This window comes from Protopterus annectens, chromosome 12.part0, assembly GCF_019279795.1.
Source record: "Protopterus annectens isolate FY-2018-M chromosome 12.part0, PAN1.0, whole genome shotgun sequence".
NCBI classification, from domain to species: Eukaryota; Metazoa; Chordata; order Ceratodontiformes; family Protopteridae; genus Protopterus; species Protopterus annectens.
Window position 1 is genome coordinate 624,591,335 of NC_056746.1, and position 19,625 is coordinate 624,610,959.

General features: G+C 41.6%; 1 protein-coding gene across 1 annotated transcript in view; it reads right to left on the reverse strand.

Moving 5' to 3' along the window:
- The window catches only part of VPS35L (VPS35 endosomal protein sorting factor like), a gene marked incomplete in the record, with an annotated part of 3,288,436 nt that overhangs the window by 165,282 nt on the left and 3,103,529 nt on the right, over positions 1-19,625 (reverse strand).

The window sequence follows — 19,625 nt, forward strand, 5'->3', positions numbered from 1 at the left end:
GTGCCTTTCCTCACATCTGAAAAAGATATAAACAGCAGGTCAGATTTTTATGAAGGATTTTGTCCAGCCCAGATAAAAATTTAACTGTCTATGAACATCCTGAAGATGCAGTGTATATTCTCCCTCATTCTGGAAATTGGGGAAGAAAATCAGAACATGAATGCACTGACTGATATTGTGTTATGTGGCCGCTTTAGGTAAAAAAGATGGATTGGTTCATAAGGAAACTCTATCCTTATGGAAGATCAAGTACAGAGGTTTAACAGAGAGGGTTTGAAGCTCGGAAACTCTTTTCTATGATGTAATAGCAACCAAAAAAGCTGTTTTTCTGGACAAAAACTTCAGATCCACTTTAGCTGCTAGTTCAAAGGGAGGAAGAACCAAGGCTTGTAAAAACAAAGTAAGATCCTTGACTGGGAGATGGATTGAAAAGGTGCCCCTAAGAAAAACCTTACATAGTTTAAAAGAAGCTAGAGTAGCAGAGTTTTCCCCAACGTGGTAATCTGAAATGATTGCAAACTGAACCTTCACCATGGAATAGCTGGCTCCATTCTGAAAGAGAAAGTCCAGGAAATCTAAAATCACAGAAAGAAGAGACGTAAAAAGATCTATCAGCTTTTGCTTAGCCCAAAGAGAGAACCTTTTCTATTTGCTCTTATATAGTTTCCTAGTAGATGTTTTGTGAACTGATATTAGAATTTCTCAGACTGGGGATGAAAGCCTGGAATGTCTAGTCATCATTGGAATTGGAGAAACCATGTGGTCAATCTTAAACCTTGAAGATTCAGATGAGTCTGTCCCAAGAGATGAGACAACAGGTCTGGAAGAGGTTTCAGAGTCCATGGCAGACAAAGTAGATGAAAACAAAGGTAGGTGAACCAAATCTGGTGAGGTCAGAAAGGAGCTATGAGGATTACTTTGTTCTTCAACCGATCAGTTTTCTGAAGGAATTTGGAAATCAAGGATAATGGAGGAAATGCAGAGAGTTGACTGGGAGGCAAAGCATGGACTAGAGCATTTTTCAGGAGCTGTCCCTGAGGAGGGATCAAGGCAAATAACTTGGTGTATTTGTTGATGAGGGGAAAGGCAAAGAGGTCACTGCAAGATTGACCCCAAACTTGTGGAAGATCATGTTTGCCACTGATTGTTTCAGAGACCACTTGTGAGGCATCAGTACCATTCTGTTGAGCCTGTCCTCTAGAATGTTGGACTCCCCCAAAATGTGCATTGCAACTAGAAAGCAGTTGGTAGAGATTGCCCACTGCCATACTCTCATTGCTTCTTGACACAGTGGATAATATCTGGTTCCCCTTGCTTGGTGATATACCACACCACAGACATACTGTCTGTTTGAACTGCAATTGTCCCCTGAGGAAGAAAGCTGTGAAGTGCTTCAACACTAGAAGAACCGCTCTCCTCTCCAGGATGTTGACATGCAATTTTGGCTCCTGAGACGACCATGTTCCGTTGACTGTTTGTCCCAGAAAATGCCTCTCCCCGACTGAGAGGTGTCTGTGGTCAGCATGGTGTTTGTTGGGGGAAGAATGAAGGGATGACCTTGGTAGACTTCTGGGGAGTGGAGCCACCAGAAAAGTGAGTCTTTGCAAACCCTTGATAGTTTTATAGGATGAGTCACTAAGAGAATGCTGATGTAATAACCACTGAATTGATAACATCTGTGATGAACCCCCACTGGACCAATAATCAATGAGTCTCAATCCTCATCACTGGCTTCTGTGGGGGATATTTACTGGGAGGGTAACAGGTACACACACAGCTCTCTGCATCAAGTGCAATTTCCCTTAAGAGCATACAAAGACCACAGTCATTCTGGGGCTGGTTTCTCCCTCTTTCTCCAGAACAACAATAAGACTCCCCACTGGCACAGCTATAGAATTGAGTACTTTGCCTGGTTCCATGCCAAGTCCTCTAACACTCCCTCTGTCCAACCAGTGCTTCATGTCCCTGCCCAAGTAGCTAACTGACACACTCTTGGAGATTTGTTTTACACACACACACACACACACACACACACACACACACACACACCCTGAGGAAAGGCTTGCACAGTTTTACTAGCTAAGCCCCCTTCTTCCCAGACTATAACGTAGTTATGACTGCCACCAGACACTCCTGCCAGCTACCTTAAGGCTCTTCCAAGGGTACCCAATGTACTGAATGAAATTAATTTTAATACAAATTGTAGTCTGACCAAGAGCAAGGCTATTAAGAGTGGCACACACAGTGTCACCAAATAAATATGCAAGTACTCTCAGAACTTAAATATCTCTACAAAGATCAGCCACAATGAAAGGTTTAAATGTATTTAATAATAAATAATAAAAGAACAAGAAAATGGCAAGTATATATTCACAGTGACATCAGAGTTCAAACTCACTGAAGGACAGTCTCAAACAAATACAGAAAAACAATACCTAAACTAAGGTTCACTATATTCCTGACTGTATCTAACAGAGTTCTATTCCCTAATAACTTACTTAATTAGAGCAAGGCAGATGATGTGGGGAATGCCTCTTCTTCTTGTCAGGTACGAGACAGAATACAGGATGCTCAGTCTCACTAAGAGACTTCTCAAAAATATCTAAAATATTACTGTTGGGATAGCTTGCAGAATGACATAATTTATGGTCATCTGACATCTAGTTCCCATACAAACCCCCCATTGCTGAAAGCTGGGAGGACTTAGCACCTACCTGTAATAATACACACACAAGAGCTTTTGCTCATATCTTTGGCAGGTGCTGCAAGTTATAAAACAAGTGTATACCTAAATGCTTCCAGAGTATAATTACTTCATCCCAAAGACAATACATTAAGCTTCCTAGTACAGACTTTGTGTGTCTGGCTGCATTGAAACCTGCGAAATAGCATCTTTATAGCCTAGCCTATAAAGTGATTTAATTTCAGATATTTTTCTAAAGTTTGCTGGACTGAGGTTAACTCTCCAGTTTCCTCTGTTAAAATATATACATTTAAACAGTTACAACACTGCATGTACATTTCTGTTCTCCCCAGTAAGGCACACTGCACATACATTTCAAACTCAAATACTTTACAAAATACCTTTTTAATACAATTGTCTGTACAAATCAGTTTGATATACAGATGACATACAGTTCTAATACTTTTGCAACACCAGCATCTTGTATGACCCACAGTTCTAATAAATTTGTAACACAAGCGTCTTGTACAAATGAATTTGATATTCACAAATGACATATAATTATTTACAAAATTCCATATAGCTGTGCTGGCAGTACCTTCCTTAGGTCACAACATTCACTGTAGGATTTGCATATGTAAATATGATGCAGATAGTAGCATTATTGTGGCAGGCATAGAACCTTGTGCTCTTAGAACTAGTTTCACTGGAGGTGATGGTATTATTAGGATTTGAGAGACATGAAATCCTAGAGTCGGCATCCTGTCTGGAGGCAGAAAAAACATAGTTCTAGTTGTGTCCAAACAAGCTCCAATAAAGTCTATAAGCGGAACAGGACTGAGCTGCGATTTTTGTGTGTTTATAGTTAGGCCCAGAGAGGGAGCTAGTTGTAACAGGTAATCCCTGGCTTGAATGAGAAGATGTTTTGTTGAAGCAGTTAGGAGCCAGTCAGTCATCGAGATAACGAAACACATGGACTCTCTGTAGTCTGAGATGAGCTGCAACTACTGCCATGCATTTGGCGAACACACTGGGGGCTGTAGTGAGAACAAATGGAAGCTCACAAAATTGACTGGCTCCCAGCCTGAAAAGAAGATAAAGTCCGGAGCGCCTCTCCATTTTGATATGGTAGTATGCATCCTTCAGGTTTACTGAGCACATCCAGTCGTCCATCTTCAGAAGAGGTACGATGGATTGGATTGTGACCATCCTGAATTTTGAGTTTTTTACTGATTTGTTCAGGGTTGTTAGATCCAAAACTGGCCTTAGGTCCCCCATTTTCTTTGGTACTAAAAAGTACCTTGAGTAGACACCTGATCTGGCTTGGTCAGGTGGGACCTCCTGGATGACTCTTTTTTTGGAGTAGCTTTGTAATTTGCAGCGCTGCTGCCTCCCTCTGCTTGGCTGGCACATCTGGAAGGTAAGCTTTTGGCTTGGGAAGATTTAAGAAAGGAATGGAGTATCCTCTGGATACGATCTTTTGCACCCATCGATTGTTTGTGATGGCTAGCCAGGCTTCTGGGTGCAAGGATAAGTGCCCCCAACTGCCTCCAGAGACAGAAAGTTGAGCAACCCTTCAGAAAAGCTGAAAGGGTCTGTCTGAGAAGGAATCCAGAGACCCTTGATTCTGCAGACCCCCTCTGCCCCTGGGGCAGAGTTTACCTTTTAACTGTTTTCGCCCTGGCTCTGGGAGAAAAGTCTCCCTAAGAATCCTGAAGAGGACCCGGAGATATCCTGAACCACAGTTTTTTCCGCCATGGTGATTCCTGGAAAAGGATCTTTGTAGAGTGGAAAAACAGATTCCAATGGCAGACAAGGTGTTCCCATCCTTCTTGCTGCAGGAGTGTGTGTCACGAACTGTGGGGTCAAACAGATACGAACCATCAAAGGATGCATTGACAAATGATGCCTTGAAATGTTCTGCAAAGTCACTAAGCCACATCCAGGCCTGACGACTAATGGCAATGCCAGAACCAGCGGCCACAGAGATGCCTTTAACCCCATGGGCAATCAGCCTCATGGATGAATTAGATATCGATTGGAGAGTGGCAATTCTGAAGGAAAATGTCTTGTATTCCTCTTCAGACATGGAATCAGGGACCAAGCTAGAGATTTCCATGAGCAGGCCCCTCTGTAGACTGGTAAAATGGGATAAACAGTTCAACAGTGATAGTAAATGCGAATGAAGTGTAAACCCTCTTGCCAAACCTGTCCAAAGCCCTAGACTCCCTGTTAGGGGATGGACTGTGGCACTTTCCTGAGCTAGCTCCTTTACAGTGGTTGTCAAGACAACCATGGCATCTACAAGGATCCCTTCAGTCTAGTGGGATTTGTCCAAGGGAGCCCTTAGTATCTTGTCAGCCTGCTTGGGTACGGCCTCTCTTATGTCTGGATCCTTCCATGCTCTGGTGAAAACTAACTCAATAAGAGGATCTGCTGGGAAGAAGACCCAGGATGTAGACAGCCTTGTGCCAAATACCACCAAGAGCACTGACTGCTCTGGGTTGGGGCTTTGGGAGGGCCATCCACCCTTCTGATGGAGCAACTCTAGGATATCTGCAAAGGAGACATTGTTGGGTGGATATCTGGGGGGGGGGGGCTTCCCCTTCCTCCATGTCAGTATATGTAGTGACAGATTCCTGTAGGGAATCCAGGTGTCTCCTTTTCAACCTCTTCTTCTGCGGCTGCCCTCAGTGGAAGATGAGAGACCTCAAGGACAGACTTCATGGGAGTGGGGTTCAGCACCGATGGTGGGAGAAATAGAAATCCCCTAGGGTGGGCAATGACCCTCTCCACCACCTTGATGGCAGATGGACTGAGAATGTGAGAATCATCCCTACAGAGTCAAAGCTGCTGGAGCAGACTTCTCCCAAACCCCCTCCACCCTCTGCTCTTAGGGGGGCGTCGGAGCTGAGCTATCAAATATAGATTCTCGATTGGAAGTGACAGCTATGAAAACCTCAGCATCAAAGTCAATCCCCCTGGACTCCATATCTAAGCTTCAACTCTGAGATGCACTGGGTCCCGAAGCCGTGGAAGCACAGCATGCCAGGGAAACTATCGGACTTGACGTGGAAACCACTATCAGATCTGACATTTTGGTTCTTGGGGCCATTGTACCTGACAACTCTGAAGCAGGAAGTTGGATCTGAGAAGGAGCCACAGGACGAAAAGGGGAATGTCTGCTCACAGATCCATAAGGGGACAGAGCCAGCAGGACACCCATCTAAATTTGCTCTTTGAGAAATTGTCTCATCAATCTATTCACTTAGCGCTCAGACAAGCTACAAGTAGACCTGAAAGATGCGGACGTAGAAAGTTGTCTGGACACTGGCTTGGGTGAGGCCTCCTTGGGGAAAAGGGCTCCAAGCCGAAATACCTGGCTCCGAAGAGAAAGTTGGAGCATGGGAAGCTGAGGGAGCAGGGACCACAATTACCAAATCCGACGACCTCAGATCCGAAGGTTTTGGTGCCCTTCTAGGAGGCTCTGAGGAGCAGCACTCAGAGGAATGCTTCTTGTGTTCCCTCCTTGAATTTTCTAATGGGGGTTTAAGCCCCTGAAGTGGAAGGTATTGAAGGAGTGGAAGGAGGAAGCAAGCCCTTCAATACTAGTTTGTTTAGGTGGCCCACAAGCGCAAGTGGGTTGAATCCCCCCACATATCTTGCAGGCGCTGTCTAGGTGAGCTGGGCCATACTCCCAGTGGGCAACAGACAAAGGAATCTTGTGCCCACAGGAAGTGCATACTTTAAACTCCAAGGGTTTATCGGGCTTCTCATCATGATAAACCAGATAGAGACAGGGAAAAGGTAAGAGTGTGAAAGGAGGAATAGAGAGAGAGAAAGAGAGATGGGTAAACTCAGAAGAAACCCACAGGAACTCACTAAAATTACTAACTACAAAAGGAGGCTTTTTCTTTTACATGTATATATACAACCAATCAGTTTTTTTTTTTTTAGGAACAGGGGGCTGTGAGTCAGAAGAAAAGGCATCCAAAAAAATAGCCAAAACAGGAGGAACAGCAGAGGGTCTAGGAGACTCTATTTGAAGGAGCTCATAATACCTTCTCTGGACTTCAGACACTTGAGCACAATCCCAGTTAAATAATTCCATTATCCTGGAAATAGTATCCACAAAGGAAAATTCCTCAAAAGGAGATTCAGGACTGCAGACTCTTTTTCCTCAGAGCCATAATCCGAAGGGGAATGAATCTGAGTAGAATATGCCAAGGATTCCTCATAAGAATCCTCTTGTTCCTCAGAGGAACTCTGTTCCCTAGTTCTCTTGAGGGGAAGATAACCAAGGGGGAGCTGGGACACAGACCCCCTGAGGATGCCTCAAGACCATAACAGCATTGAACAAGACCTGTGTAAAACTCTACCATTCACTTTGAGAATTCTAAGGAGGATGAAAAATATGTTTAGTCTTTTGCTTCTTTTTTAAAGGGATATCTGCCTTGAAATGTAGAAGGCTCTGATGTCGGCTTAAACTCAATTACTGTAATCATGACTTCCTCTCTCACTAGTATCTGAGGAAGCTCCCTAGGCCCTTCGGTGATAATCAGCCACGGTTCCCCTGAATGTCCAAAGCATAAGTCTGCAGGGCCTCCAAGGAGGTGTGAGAAGCTGGATCCATGCCAGCCTCTGAACCTGTCATGGCAGAGGAATTCTGCAAAAGAACTGGATGATCTTCCGTGCTTTCACCAGCCTCAAGAGAGACGTCCAGTGCACAGCCGAAGAATCTGACCTGACATTTTTGGCCTTCTTCTTCAAAGAAGGCTGACCCTCAGACTGGGAAGTACCCTCCATAGCATCTTTTGCTGAAAGCTTTAGATGCTGGTTTTCAAGATAGATGGCTATGGATGAAAGACGACTATGTAAGGTCTTTGGAACAAAAGCCTGACAAATACTATAGGACGTATGGTCGTGAGAAGCACCTAAACAAAACAAGCACTGCTCATGACAGTCCTTATGGAGAATCTGTATCCCACACTGGCATTTACCCTTTCTGGATGACATGAAACCCCACAACAACAAAAATGCAAATGAAAGGGATAAGCAAAAAACCCCAACAGGGCACTTATATGAAGGCGGCTAGGTAAACCAGCAAACGACTCGAGCAATCAGACCAACAATTAACTATGGCTTTCGGACAGGCGGCAGAGATGTTCTGAGGATGATACATCTGGACGTCACCTTTATGCCCTAGGTCTACTGGAGGGGGCATACATATAGCGCATCATTAACAACCTAAAGGTTTTAGTACACTGGCCAGACTTCAGGCCACCTTGGCAGAGGATCTCTCATGTTAAGAATACTGCAACAGAGAAACGGAAGGATATCTTGCAGAATACACATACACCCATGAGTTAGTATCAAGCTTATGAAATCAGAAGATGAAATCCTAACAGTTATCCATTACAGATGGCTACAGAAATCTGATGTAAGGGTATGGAATAATGAACAGCTGTATGGAACATCATACTTGACACAACTGGATGGAGCATGGACTGTCACCAAAGCTTGCTTAGCATATCAAGTACTGGTGAAGGCAGATAGGGGGATGGAACTGAGTGGCTTAAGTCTATCCTGAGTGTATGGATTTGGGCAGGTCATTTGCCCTAGGCACAACTTTGTGGCTGAACCACGGGTGGAGACCTTGGTCAGATAAGCACACTGTCTGAAATCCCAGTGCACACCTTTCCCTTGGATGCTACAGGCATGCACAAGATGGGAAAATGTGGGTCGGGCATAAAAAAACAGCGTTAATAAATACTTGGATGACTACCTTATGGTTGCTCCTGCACCACAGAAAACAAAATGGGCTGGAAACAGCTCTCACACAGTAAGAATGAAGGGGCTATGCAGATCACATGGGGTACCATTTCATAGTTTGTCAGGCACTGGTGATAAAAAAACAAAAAACAAAAGTACGGTGCCTCATACAAAGGATCACAAAGTGTAACACATTAATTCTAATTTCATCATGTCCTCCTCTGATACTTCTATAGGCATAAGAAATCCTAAAAAATAAATGAATGTCAGATTGTTATGAGGAGTAGGATAAATCTGATACAGTATCTCTTCAGACAGGAAAGAAAGAAACACTTTGACTTTCCTACCACTAGCAGAACTTATTTTTACATTAAATTCAAAAAGGGTTACAGTTATATTTAAGCTCTAGTGGAAACAGAATCAGTTCACTTTACATGAGTAAAGACCATTACAACATCAAAAGACAGTCAACGTTTGCACTTCTCAGTTATGCAGTCTAAAATACAAGTTATTCTACAGCCGCAATGCAAGCTGAAAGCAAGGAAATTGGGACTCCAACTGCAACAAAATGCATGGCTTAGTTGACAGTCACAAATCAAGTGGCATTCTTACCCCCTCAGTATTTGCAAGTATTAAAACCAGGAAAACAAGAAAATTCAACTTTATACATACATATTGCACACAGTCATACTACTGGCTGACTACATTTTGGCCACATGACATTTCCTTAATCAAGAGGCTGCACTCAACTCACTCATGAAATTACTCATCACATGTTGCAAGTCTGAAATTGCCACAAAGAAGCACTGATTCCAAACAGTGGTGGACTTGCACAAAGTTTATTTGTGACTTATCAAAACGAGCTGAAATCAAAACGAACTGTGGACTAACACACGATAGCAAAACCAAAAACAAACAGTAGGTAAAGCGCTTTTCGTCCGGATTATATCCGGACTTCAGACAACCAGTTAATTCTCACAATGAATTTAAATAACCTCTTGTGTATGGGTTAACCAATCAGATCACAGTAAATTCCTTCAAAATGGTTTAGATCTCGGTCTTTACCAACCATGTAACCAATTTGTAAGTCTAGCTAACATGTATCGCTATATTTTATATAAAAATTAAAACAGTATAAACGTACAAGTAAAAAATACACTATCCTAAACACATATAGCAAGAATGAAGGCGAGATTGACAACTTAACATCAGATAATTTGATCACCACAGTGCCACTGCAACAAGGATACAAACATATATGGCTGGTCTGCCCCAATCCACACACTCTCAAGAGATAACTGTGGTTACTGGTTGGTATCTAGAGAGTAAAAAATAATACCTTTTGATTTGAGCCTCTGGAAGAAAACTCCATTTAGAAAGAAAAATGGATAAGAACAGTTCGGGCACGGGTAGAAAACAAGGAACAATCCTCCTACCATACAAATCCAAACAGACAACCAAGTGAAAGTCTTCAAACATAACAGCCTGAAGCTCTAAAACTTGTGGAACCAAACTCAATAAGTCCCAAGTTGAGACACATTCATTAACTGATGATTATGGTGAAGAAGTCCCATCAACAATTGTTTTCTCATTCTGTATTGAGACAGCGTTCAACATTCTACCACATCATAGAAGACTGACACACCCAAGCATGGATAACAATAGTGCAGTAAGTAACATTCGGGTCATAAGATGCATCCAACAGGACAGTTATACCCTAAAAGACTTAGAGAATGGGAAAAATGGGGATATATCTAGGTCCGAATAGACAGCAAATAATACAGATTTGTAGGTTAGCCCTTAAGGATTTTTTGGTAGCTTCCAGAATTTGTACTTTTTCTTTTGATAATTATACTGGCTGAATCAACACTACAGTAAGAGTCAAACTTTCAGATGGAGTCAGAGATCTTCAATTAATGTTGAAGAATACACTGATCAGACCACAATTTTCTCTGCAGAGTCAAGATCTAAATTAACAGATTTGAAGCCTACACTGACCACCAAATGGCAATAAAATAAGAGTCCTGGCCTCTGTGCATGAAGCTTATTCAACAGAGATAAACTGTCAGAAAGAGAATAACATATATAGGAACAACAACTCTCAAGTTAAGGAGACTATGTTGAACATCTGCTGTAGGAAAAAGCTAGAGAAAAATTACAGATATTTATTATATGAAATAATTTTAGGTGACACCCTTCTAAATTAGGAAAGAAACCAAAGCTGAACCTCTTGGAAATCACAAAGAAATTACAACAGGTCACTTGAGGTTAATTACCTGTGAACAGAGAGAGGACCTAGGTGCTGCGGTAAAGTTGTCGCCTTACAGTAAGACGCTGTCCAGTTCGATTCTCAGCTAGAGCGTCTTCTGCGTGAAGACATGCGTGAATGGGCGTACCTTCGTTGAAGGTTGTGCGTCAGGGCTGGCAACTCGGCACGTTAACAATCAACTGCCAATCATTAGCGGACCAGAGTTCCGCTGTGGCGACCCCTAACCGGGAAAAGCCGAAAGACACAACATTTACGAGGGAAAATAAAACATTTGAAGCCTTTACTGGAAAAGCTCACTCAGACTCTGCCATAAACTGTTATAAGGGAAAGGTTAGTTTTTTTCCCTTATTTTACTTTCTTGTATTTTTCTATATCATGGTGTATTTTCATTGCATTGTGTTTTAATTGCATTTGTTTTCTACTGCATATATAAACTGGGAAAGAAACCAAAGCTCTCTCGCTTGTGTGAGTCACACAGAAATTATATTTTTCCCACCATGGTGGTGGTGTGTTTTCAAATTCACACTCTCTCTATTTGCTGGCCTCACATGTTAATATGACCACATAATTCCTTCCCTCTCCTCTTTCATTGGCTGTTTTCACTAGTACAAAATTATTATTTTATGAAGTCACTCACCCTTAAGCTGTTTAAATATATTTCCCTCCCACTGTATTCCATACAGCCAGAATAGAGAGTGCCCATCCAATCTATCTTGGTCTTCTAATATTAGTGGCTCTCCCCTTAGACTGTTAAAACTCCAGTTACCCTCTCATAGGTTCAAAGGTTCATAGGTGTGTACTAGGCTAATGGCCCTGGAACCTTTACAAGCCTAGGCCAAAGAAATTCCCTAGCATTGTACCGCCCGACATTAGTTCCCAATGCCTCTATCAAATAGAGTCACTGGAGTGATGGGGTGAACTTTCTATTTCCCATCCACGCATCAAGATTTCTCTTGAAGAGAGCCAGTAAGGGAGGTGCTCTGCTCGACATGTATGGGAAGTCTATTCCACAGCATGGACAGTCTCTGGGTTATGAACCTGTCCCTCCAACATGTTCTGTTGATTGTGGTAATGAGGTTGAGGTCTCTGGAGTGTGTGGTGTGGAGGATTGGGATTTCTTTAGATGTAGCATTTTTAACAGATCTGGGTCAGACATGATTTTGTAAGTCAAGCAGAGATCGCCTCTTAGTAGACGATATGAGACAGAATAGCTGTAGTTTTTTTGAGTCTGTCCATGTACGACATGTATTTAAGGCCTAGGATCCTCTTTGTGAGGTACTTTTGTGGCCTTTCCAGCTGTTGCATGTCTAGAGTGAGGTACTTGCCAAATGGGGCATTATACTCGATGATTGGCCTAATGAGGGAAGAGTAGAGAGAGATATGATGACCTCTCTCTTCCTGGCTGCAAAACCCTTGGTAATGAGATGTGCCACATAGAAGGGCTTTCTGCCACACTGGCAATGTGGTGGTCGAAGGAGAGGCTGCTGCATCCTGTGTCCCCAGATCTCTTATAATGCCTTCAGTGTTCAGTGGGCTCCCATCAATGTGGTAATTACTGGGAACTGAGTTTTTCCCAAAGGGGATGACGACACTTTTGTTGGTATTTGGTTTTGACACCAGCCATTAGTCTCAGTGAGGCCTTACTGTAGGATGTCTACATCACTTGGGGAGTTAAAAATGGCACCCAACTTGTAGTCATCTGCGAACTTGGTCAGCCAAAGACCCTCCGTGTTGGCCAGGACTTCTGAGAAGTAGATGCTAAACAGGAGAGGACCCAGGACCAAACTCTGTGGGACTACACTCGTGGTCGGCAGTCTGACTTGGAGTCCTTTTCATACTGTGGGTTCTATCTGTGAGCCAATTTGCAACCCACCTAGTAATATAGGGGTTGATGTCTAGTTTGGTGAGTTTATCAATAATTCCTGAATAAGGAATGGTATCAAAAGCCTTGGTCAGATCGAGGTAGGCTGCATGAACCGCCTTGCCCTCATCCACAGCTCTGGTGACTGACTCAAAGAAGTCAACCAGGTTGAGAAGGCATGATCTACCTTTCACAAAAACAAATTGCATGGGATCTAGCTTCCTTAATGAATAATGCAAACTGCAGTTCTTCTTATCCATTCCCTCCCCTTTCCAATTTTTGCACATGGGGTTGGGGTGTCAATTCAACACTGACAATCATCTAGTACCGAGATTTACACCATTGGGTGGCTAGCCCTGCCATGGTAGTTCTTCCACACTACACACACACACACACACACACACAATTACACACACACACACACACACACACACCTACGGCTAGTTTAATGTGTCCTATCCACTTAATGCATATCTTTGGAAAATGGAAGGAAACTGGAGCAACCAGAGGAAACCCATGTGAACACAGGGAGGACATGCAAAATCCACACAGAAGGCAACCCAGCCAAGAATCAAATTGGGGAACCTCTTCCTGTGAGGTGATACTGTCTGGTGTGCCACTGTGCCGCCTACCTTTAAAGTCTGAAACATCTACGGCAAGACTACCAACCAGTAGATAACACAAATTCTGGTTCTCACTAGCCATCATGGAATTAGTGCACCTGCTTTCCTCCTGGCAAGAGAAGGAGCAGACAGACATTATTTCTTAAACACTGCTGATTACTAGAAAACCTGATAGCTGCTTCATAGGAGCCAGCTAGGCGATTTGTGCTAGTGTTTTTCTCCTGGTGAGACGGCCATTGATTCCTGACCACCTCTGATTGGGCAGAGAGTATGTGTTTGTGAGGGGTGGGGGGGTTTCCAACAGGTATGATTGCTATTCAATACATCTACCAGGAAAAGGCTACAACAAGCCTGAATAACCCTGCATCATCTGGGACGAGAATGCTAAACACCAAAGAGCCCGCAGCCCACTTCTCATTTTAGGATTAGTGTTACTGTTTTGCTTTCAGTGAGAGAAGAAGCAAAGGGGCATTAAATTCCAGTGGGGGTGAGACCAGTACTACTAGTAAGCTAGGTAATAGCCAATTATGTAAATCTCCACTAAACATCATTCTTGACAAAGATTCTTCTGTCTTTTCAGTAAGTATTGCTTGATTAGCTCCTGTCTAATGTAGCCTCTGAGTATATCCCTAAATACTTCATCCATAAATCTAAAGGGTCTACTAGAGCAGTTTCCCTCAAATACCAGAGTACTGTGCAAGCCCCAGTCCTCCACCTGCTTGGCAACATGGCTCAAAAGTCTGCCATCACCCCATCTGTGGACAGTCTGATTGTATAAGGTGTTCTACGACAGTGCAACTGCCTTATGCTTACAAACTGTTAAGTACTTCCACCAGTTGACAGTTCAACCCTATGAAAGACATAAATATTTAAGAAGGATAGAGTCAATCCTCTCATGCCAGACAACTATCAATAAGCATCATACTTCCACAACACTACATCAATCAGTAAGTCAATTAATGTCGCTGCTAGTGTAATGTCTGCAATCAACATGTTACTACTGTAATGTTTGCATTCTCTTTAATTTCAAGATGCCGTTCTTGTCTTGTATTGTGCCAGATCATGGCTGTAAAGTGTCCAAGAACTATCCCACCTACCTGGTTAACAAATTCAGATTCATAGACCCCAAATTCAGATGTGCCAAAAGGTATTATCCTGTTTAGTTTCACCATCCAAGAGCTCAGCGGAAGCAAAGATCTGATCTGTTGAAGCTAAACAAATCATAAATGCAGGTTGAAGATGTAAGATCTAGAAGAGGTCTACAGCTGTTCATTCACTTCAAGTACCAGAAAAAGAGTAAAACATCTGCTCTCTTCTGAAGCCGTGACAGACTCTACAAAAGTCTTTTGAGCAAAAGTGTTAAAACCTGTCTCAACCATTCAGTTGAAATGGATTAGTGTGCCAGCAGAGCTCTTTCTGAGGGCAAAGTGAAGCATCTAGAATGTGCTCTAGATAATCCATGTCTGGGATCCAATGATCTAGTGTGATACTTCTGCAAGTTAAAGCAAACTCAAAGAAACACCACCTTCTCTTGGCAGTCCCTCAATAGAGTCAAACATGGTGTGGAGAATTTAGTGGGGTTAGGTAAGCCAAGATTGTGTCATGTTTAAATGCCTTCCGCAGCTGGCAAGCAGACCTCTTCCTCTTTTGGGTCTGACCAGGTCTAGAAAAGGAAATGGAGACAGAAAGAGTAGGTGGTGGCCATAAAGAAGCTTCAAACAGGTATGATGCTGTTTTCTCCTCAGGAGATCTTTGAACAGGACTGGTGCAGGACAGACAAACAACACATTTCCCAAAAACAGGGCATCCAAGATAATTTAAAGGAGGAAACATCACAATGCTGTGCAGGTACCCAAATGAATCAGCAGCCATAGATAAAACATAAGTACAGCCAAAGATACAGTGGGCAGGAGCAGCTTTAGGTCAACTGGTGCCCTAGGTAAAAGGGCTCCACGGCACCCCCACCACACCACCAGATGCCCCCATCCTGGTCTACCTACACCAAAAACTACTGGAAAAGCATCCCTTCTAGAGAGGCGCCTTAGGTGGCTGCCTAGTTGGCCTATGCCTAAGGCCGGCTATGACAGTGGGACATATAGTGCCCTGTTGTCAAATCCACAGAAAAGTCTCATGAAAATCCCAGTTAGGCAACCTATCATGAAGATGATCAAGCTTATCAAGAACCTACCTAACTAAGTGGAACAGATGAGATGAACAGATGAGGACTAATTCAAACTACGACTGAGGAGTACATCTCATCACACCAGTTCAAAGCTCTGAACTCTGTCATGTAGCAAAGTAGCAAAATGTTGTGGTTTCTAAGAGCTATGCAGGACTCAAGTGATTATGGTGGCATCAGCACAGGATGTTTTAGAAGATGTTCTGTCCAGTCAGGCTGTGGCTTACAAAAGGAATAAGCCTTCATGTGAGATGAGGGGACAAGAGTGAGTGTACCTCTAGGATATGCTGGTAGCATCCCAAACAGTGAAGGCCTCTTAAGGCTTCCTTCCAGAAACTCCATCAGTCTTTTCTGAGTGTTGGAACTATGGACTCAAGGCCATTTCAAACAATCACTCATAGGCCTGATATTTCCAAATGGAGAGTCATCTGGTGGACAGAGACAGATGAGACACAGACTTAGTGCCTTTGTCCATATCAGCTACAGTGGCCTCAGAATCACTGTAACAGCCAGACTATAAAAGTCACTACCATGACTCTACTACCAAAAGGAGTAGAACATGAGCACTGCATTTAATAAGAGTGACTATGTGACACACCAGCACTAAGTGTAAGGGAAATGGAGCTGGAAGACAGGTACTAGTCAAAAACCAAACAGTCTGTGAAGACATAGGGGTCAGGCAAGGTATGGCTTTAGAATGACCTCACTAGCAGTATGTTCTCACACTCACAACAAATCTCCCATCAAATATCTGTTTGATGTTCTGACGTTGAGATACAAGCCATGGTGCCTTATAGCCTGAGTTCACCTTGACAAGTGCCTACTAATAACATGCAGATCTGCCGACCACCTTCCTAGGAGGAGAGTTCCTGGTTCAGAAATCACAAATCTGCAAACACAGGCTTCATGGGATGAAGGGCATATTACTTTTGTTCTGCAAAAAGATCCAACAGAATCTGTAATGTCTTGGCTTACTGTCTTCCCTGATCGTTCTGCAGCACTAAAAGCATCTCACTTATAAAGTCCATCAATTAACAAAATTCATGTAGCCCTACTGGGTTATCATCCATTTAATTTGCACATATTACAATTACTTATGTAACATATATTTCATTCATTAAGAGGTAATTATGCATGTTGAGAAATGGAAACAATAACATATAATATTTACCGTTCATATGACTTTTAGCATGATGGAAATACAATCTACAGCTTCAAAAGAAGAGTACGAGCATTGGCTACACTGCACTCTGCACTAGCAAATCTACAACTACATGAATACCCATGTAACAAGAGACATTAATGTGAAACGTTTGCTAACTCAAAGAAAATACCCTTAGGTAACACTCTAGCAACAAATTAACTAATGGGCCATTTTGTAACATTTCCTAATGAAACAATAAATGTCGTTGCCAAACATATTACTGGCGACCTTGGGAGCAACAGGAATATTCTTTTAAAATGTAATAAAATGTAGTTTGGGATCAAAATGAAAAACACTTAAAAAATTGAAACACTTCAGTCACTTTTCATAGATATATGTGATACTATGGTTACTAAGGTAATCGAATTAATGTCCTCTATGCAGTCTTTGTGAATTAAAATATCTTCTTGCACTATTTAACTAACTGGTTTTAATGCTATTAAAATGTACGAAATAAAAGGTTGATGAACCAATACTGCTATGCTTTGTTAAATTAATATAGATGTACTACTAAAGAACCAAATGAGTTTTGTAAGTAACATCCAAATTTAACTTTACATGTTAACTGCATCACTGTAGTCACATGGATTTTTTTTTAAATGACAGAATTTAAACTTATATTCCATGCTAAATAAGTCCAATTACAATATACTCAACACTGTAACCAATATGGTGAAGCTGGACAACGGCTGATGTCAGCCTCTTGCAGAAGTCAGGGATAGTTCAGTGTGGATCACCTACTGCACATCCCAACCTGGAGCACTGCTGGACATATGCAAAAAACAGGTTAAAGCAGGAAATAACAAACAAACATGGCAGCAGTACGACACTGTCCTGTAACACCATGATCGCCTCACTGTCCTGAATCTGTATCTCAGTAAGTCTGAGGGCAGAATGAGGGGTATGCAATCCCAGCAAATGAGCAGAGGCACCAGGTCCAGCCAATGGTTAGCTGTGTTTAAAAAAAAAAATTGGGATGTATGCACTGTCCAGTGGGTCGTGTGTGTGTGTGTATATACAGACACTTTTCTAAGTTATGCTATCTCTAATGCTTACAGTTCATACACATATTTCTAAAATATGTCTTTACACATCTATGCATACATATGCATAAAATGCATATATATATATATATATATATATATATATATATATATATATATATATATAAATATAACATTTGCGTCTGAAAGTACAGCTCAGAGGGACTATCGCTGCAACCTGCTGACTAAGTTTATCATGTAATGTTGCATGTACACATCTTTATATTTCCACCTGAATATTTTGGGACTCTGGGCAAGTTACTTAACTAAAGTAATGTTGTGTGCTTGTTTTTGAAAACAGGAACTTGTACCTAGCAGACTCAAATGAATAAATAAACATGAATGCACATTACACATATATGTGTGTACATGCATATATATATTTGTGTGTGTGTGTATATATATATATATATATATATATATATATATATATATATATATATACATATATATATATATATATATATATCTACACACAGACACACACATATATATATATATATATATATATGTACACACACACATACATACAGACATATACATCCATCTATATATATATATATATATATATATATATACACACACACATACACAAATTTATACTTATATATATCACACATTTGGCACTTGGCTACATATATAACCCACAATTATACTTATGGTTTAGTTTATTTACCCCAAAACCATAAAGAGGAAAGCAACATGCTTCCAAAATGTGTCTACATTATGGATTGTAGCCGCAGTTCACCATAATAACTCATACAGTCGCTCAAGAAGAGTTCTGAAACAAATGCCCTTTTTGTGCATTACTACAGGTACAGCACTATATATGTCGCCAAGTGCCAAATGTGCAAATATTTTTATATTCGTAAAACAAAAAGGGTATTGCGAAGCAAAATTTACCAACACCAATATGACATACAGAGAAGGGATGAAAGGAATGCCTTGTTTAAACATATTACCAACCAACACTCCCTCTTTTTTCAAGTTCATAGCCATTGACTATGTCAATTCAGGACTCAGTGGGGGTCCATTGGATGATTTCTTTGAATACAAAGAAATCAGCTGGCAGCTCGTGTAGTGCCACTGTCTTCCCGGGACTAAACGACATGCTCTCCATTAGTAGTGTGTCAAAAGTGAAAGCAATGTTTGCTACTTGGGTATCGTTCCACTGTCGACATTTAGTTTCAAATTGTTTTAACGACAGAGGTGGAATTTTGTTATAAAATTATTTTTATTACCCTGCCTTTTTAACAAAGTTTTTAAGATGTGATGCTGTTCTTTTGTTAAAAAAACAACTACGTCTTTTTAAATTGTTTTAATTCAATTGAATAACTCACTAACTGTTCTGGTCATGTGGTTGATCAAAGGAATAAAAATGGGTGGTGTCATTCTTGTGGTATTCTAATGAAATCTACTGTACCGGGACCAAAAGTGCTTAACCTGTCAATAAAGTGAGGTATTTCAGTTCCTGCCGTCCTTCATTTTGTTTTGTTTTACATGTATATGTATAGATACATGTATGTTTGTGTGTGTCTGTGTGTGTGTATATAGCTATAGTTCCCCTTCACAAGGTCGAATTCCTATAAACTCGAAATTCATAGTCCGAAGCCAAAAACTCGAAAATGTGAAGAGGAAATTAAAAAAAAAAAAAAATGAATAAAAACATCTTTCTAATGCCTGCACCCCCCACACCCCCGCTACTTAATTGTTCCTACTCCGAGATCGCACTACTGCAAAGGAAAGGGAAATCTCCCGTTCCGCGCTATATGCATAAGCACAAAATGGAAGAATTCCCAGTCCTCCACTACAGTGCAGTCACGCAGCTCTTAGATGACAGCTGCAAGGGTGCAGGGGGACCTAGCCCCCTGCAAAAAGGGAACTGAACTCTTTTTTCTAACCCTACACTTCCCATTCACAATTTCGACTGAATGGAAGGTCGAGATTCTGGTCTCGAGCTTATGCATTTCGAGCTTCCATTCATTTCATCT